This window comes from Thalia democratica, chromosome 1, assembly GCF_965202585.1.
Source record: "Thalia democratica chromosome 1, ktThaDemo2.hap1.1, whole genome shotgun sequence".
NCBI lineage: Eukaryota > Metazoa > Chordata > Thaliacea > Salpida > Salpidae > Thalia > Thalia democratica.
The window spans coordinates 115547928-115553576 of NC_139165.1; positions in this window are offsets into that span (position 1 = coordinate 115547928).

A 5649-nucleotide genomic window follows, 5' to 3' on the forward strand; every position below is an offset into this window, starting at 1 on the left:
AATGATTTCAAAGTTTTATACAGGGACGTAAAAATAAATTAATCAAATTACAGCAAATCCACAAAAAAATTAAAATAAATATATTTTCGTGGAGCGGGCAACATTTACATGCTTGCGGACCGCACTCCATTTAAAAAAAGTGCTCGCGGGCCGCAGGTTTACCTTTTGAGGGCCGCAATTTGCCGACCCTTACACTAGGATTTATTAGGTGATTAGTGGTATAAGGAAAAAATCAAATAACAATAATGCATAACCAGACAATAAATACTTATCAAATGTGGTCATTGTGTAGAAAAATTAACGAATTGGCTAAATATTTTTTTGAATTAATTATGGGAACTGGTTTAATCAATTTTGCGTTTTCATTTGACAATTAGTTTAAAACATACTCAAAAAGTTTTTGAATCAAAATTGACTTATTACTTAAACAAATGTTAGTTGTTTCAAACGACATACAGAAAATTTGAATAAATGTTAAAATAACTGTGGACCATCGTTTATTTCAACCTTTTAGCCTTAAAACAGGGATGTGCAAACTTTAAGACAGATTGTTAAAAGGTACTTCATTGCTGGTTACAAGTAGCTTGTAAACAGAACAATCGTTATTAGAGCACGTATGTTATTACTATTCTAAAATCTTATTCAGATACAAAAATTAGATCAGATATAAAACACAAAAAATTATCGACCAAGGATAAAGGTTGTTAATGAATAATTAATATAAATTAAAAAAATTCATTCCGTGCATAAGTGATCCCTTATGCAAATTTGACATAATTCATATGAAATATTTTAACTATTATGGTAACTTATTTACAGTTGTAACAAACAAAACTTAATAAACAGAAGGCTAAAAATTTGTTTTGAAATGAATTAGAAAAGAAATTGGAATACGCGATTAACGTTTTATCTATAAATATGCAACAACTTTGAAATATATTTGACTTGTCACCACTGTTAAAATACTAATCAATTTTGCACAAGGTTAAAAAAACTAAAAGTCATTTTCCAAAAAAAGTTACGAACTGAGGGTAAAAGTGATAGTAAAAAAAGTTGTGATAAAAAAATAAAATAATGATTTACAGACCGAAGGTAAACGGTAACAGTGATAGTAAAAAAATATATAAATTACAAAACAAACTACTTACCGAGGGTAAAAAAAAATTGCCCTTGCAAAAATATCAACGCGCCAAATTTTCTGCTCACGCAAATTTGACAGCTACCTCTTAATATGTATGCTGCTTTATTACAAAAATAAAAACTAGATGGACCTTTAATAAAATTGTAAGTCTTAAAATTGGTTAGATGACTATTTAATTCCTAAAAACTTGAATTGTTTTATTAAATGTCCGTTAAAAAAAGTGAATTAAGCTTCTAATAAATACAAATGGTTTATATATGTAGGTTTAGTTTTAAAGATTATGAATGTTAACATAAACATTTATCAATATAAAAACTTTCAGAATTATTAGAACTTGAGTAGTCGTGCACCCCTTAAGATTTAAAATTTTATAAAAATATTTTATTGTATGGAGTTAGCCTGAATTAGTTATAACCCTGGTTTAATTTATTATATTTATCAAAATATTTAAATTAAGTTATTAGTTACTTATAAAAAATAATAAACAAAACTCATGCGGGTAAAATACACGAGACACGATAAAAAACATAAAAAGAAAAATAATAATAACTAAACAGTATAAAAGACATAAAACGAAAGAAATTAAATGTATATAAAAATAATTAAAAAAAAGAAATAAAAGACATTATTGTAAAGAAAATATTTTCTCAAATGAAAGCAAACATTTAAATTTTACAGAATATTAAGAAATTGTTATTTTGATGCATTAAAACAAAAAAAAAAACATTTAAAAAGAGACTCAAACTTACATTAATCATTTCTGATATCTCATACATTTAAAAATATTTCATATATAGTTAAATAATTTATCAGTGTTTTGTAATAAACACAAACTTTTTTTTGAATGTAAAATAATAGTTAAATTTCCTTGAAAATAAAAAGAAATGTGCTCAAACAGAAAACTTAATATTAAAAATACGTACTTGTTATGTTTTTATAAAATATCATATCATATACTATTCATTTATTTATAAAATTATTTGATAACTTTGGGTAACTTTATGAAACTTGATAAAAAATACACAATAACCAAACTACTATATTTTTTAGTTTGTAAATTAAAGTAACTTCAGTTACCGAAGGCAAAATAAGTTATAATGAAGTTAAAACTAACTTAGAAGCCAACTTTTATAATAAAATATTTAGATTAAATTAAAAAAGTTACATAAGGGTTTAAAATAAACAACTTTTTTATTGTACAAAAAACATTTTTGTGTAATATTGTAAAACTTACTTCAAAATTATTTTTATAAAACTTTCTTGAGTAGTTGTTAATACTTAATTTAAGTATAGATATACTTAATCTACAAAAATAAAATACTATTTATATTTAACGTCAAAATATTTTTTAAAATTTTTGCTGTTAAAAATCTTATAAGTCTTTTAAATAAATTCTGAAACTGTATTATTTCTAAATTTTAAAAACTTTAAAAAGAACCGAAAAGATAGAACTATAAGTGAAAAATATTTTGCTTCTTATAAACTTTTGATAGTAATATATCTAAAAAATTATTTTGTTGGAGCTTAAGTTACAACATTTAAAGAAAATAATTTACAACTTAATTTATGTAATTAAGTTAAAATTGTTCAAATGAATCTTGTATGTAACTGTGTTTAATTGATTATATTACATAAATAAAGTGGTAGAATATTTAATTTTAAACATAATAACTTAAATTTCAAATAAATTGATTTATATTTAGTTTTAAATTTAAATTTCCACACTAAACATATTTTTTACTTTAAATTACGAACCAAAAATTTTAAGTTTGTTTCATTGATATAATTTAATATAAAGTTTTAGGGTGTATACACAGCATTAAATTTAGTTGGCAAAACTTTTAAGTTAGATAGAATTACGTAAATGTTTGAAAAATTAATAGTAAATATTTATATTGGTAACTAAGACTTTTTTGTAAATATAAGAAATTATTTAGTTCATACAAAACATAAATATTCTACTACTAAGCTATATATATTTTTTAGTGATAAACCAAGCATTATTTTGTTTTTTAACTAGATCAATAAATATGGTTATTCTAGAAACATAAACCTCAACAAAGTTATTCATGTCGATATTATTAAGTATGTTTAAATTTTGTTTACAACTATAAATATTGTTAGTAAACTATTTAGTATTAGGCTTTAGAATAAGGAGCTAATTCAATTTTTAAAGCAAGGTCACAAAAGTTAATAGTTTCAAATGAAAAATTCAGCCATTTGTAATGTACTAGAAAGTCTTATAAAGCTTTATAGTAGATTTTCTACACTTAGTATAAAGTAATTAACTTGTAGGTATTTTTACTTGTTTAACTAAATGAATGTATGCAAGTATATACCATTTAATTTCTGTACTAAAACAACAACAATTCGTAATAGAACAATATTTATATTTGTTGATAAAACTGAAAATAAAGCTTCGCTTATTAACTGCTTAGTTCTAAGTGACTTACTATTTTAGTTATAATACTTATGACACTCATATCAAACAAATGTTTACTTACAGACAAAAGTTCATAATATACAGGGTTGCCAAAGAATTTTCCATCAGGTTTTCTAAATTTCTTCAAGTTTTTGTAAGTATATGCTTTTTTGTTTATTTTTAGTATAACACTAAACTTATACTGAAAATCTGTATTGAATAGTCTTGAAAAAATTTATGATTGATAGTTATTAATAATACAATACTGAAATATTTTATGACTGGCTATCATTAAATTAATGTAATATTAAATTTATTTTTTATTGATATATATTGTGAATGATAACTATATATATAATGTAATATAGAAATAGATTATGACTAATAATTATATATAATGAGATGTTGATATATTCTATGACTGATAGTTATACATATAATGTTATATTGGTATAGATTATGACTGATAATTATATATTTATTATTATATTGATATAGATTAAGACTGAAAGTATACATATAATGAAATATTGATATATATTATGACTGATAATTATATATATATATAATATGATATTGATACAATCTATGACTGATAATTATATATATAATGGGATATTGATATATATTATGACTTATAATTATATATATAAAATGAGATATTGATATATACTATTACTGATAATCATAATAAAATGTGATATTGATATATATTATGACTGATAAATATATAAACAATTTGATATTGAAACAAGTTATGACTGATAATAATATATATATAATGTCATATTGATAAAGATTAAGACTAAAAATTATATATAATGAGACATTGATAAAGATTATGACTGATAATTATATATTTAATGAGATATTGATAACGATTATGACTGACAATTATATATATAATGTGAAATTGATATGTATTAAGACTGATAATTATATATATATAATGTGAAATTGATATGTATTATGACTGAAACTATAGACAGGGCTCGTGCACGAATTTTTTTTCATTTAGCCTGACATTTTTTAAGTAGATTGGTTAAAAAATGAAAAGAAAGTTAGACTTATAATGAAATAGTCTTTTTTTGTGTTTTTGGTTGGCGCCTTCTATTAGAAACCTATTGATGTCACTAACTTTGATGACTTAGATCTCAAATATTACTTAATTTTTTTCTAGCGATAAAATTAAGATAAACTTAGAAAAATTGAGGTTGACCTCCCCTATGCCCTTAGTTGCATTATATACTTTCAGTCTTAATATATATATATTACTTTTTAATATTACTATGTTAGTTGGTTTTTATTTTTAGCAAAATTGAAACCAAAAAAATAAATTGAAGCGGCAAACACGAGTATTTTATAACATTTTTCCAACAATCCAAAAAAAATTTTCTAATAGTTTAAAACATTTTTCCATAATAACCTTTCAAAACTTTCCTAAAAAAGCATAAATTAACAATCACAGTTAATCGTACAATATTCGTACATATTTCAAATTTAGCTAATCGTACAATAAACTGCACCATTATTACGTCACAATTATTATAAAAATTTTAAAATCTAAACTTCTGTTTACTATTATAGTAAACTGTAACTTACTGAGGATCACATGAAATTTTACATTTTGTGTGTGAAACAGCTGTATAAATTATAGTTTTATTATATTTAGATAAATATATTACTTTATATATGTAAATATCAGTCATAAATTATATCAATAAAAAATAAAATCAATATTATATTAATTTAATGATAGCCAGTCATAAAATATTTCAATATTGTATAATAATCAACTATCGGTCATAAACTTTTTTAAAATTATTTGTATATATTTTTTATGACAGTTATTTATGAAGTAATCTTTTTATTAATAATTCACTGATTAAAAACTATAGTAAAATGTTCAAAAGTACATAAGCATATGTTATATATTGATAATTGAATACAGGGTTGAAAAAAAATTCCAGACTTTTCGTAGTCAAACTTTAAATTAAAACCAATTAAAAAATACATAACAAAAGACCTGAAATTATGTCAATACTTTAATCCTATTTTTAATGCAGGTTAAAACGACAGTTCTTTT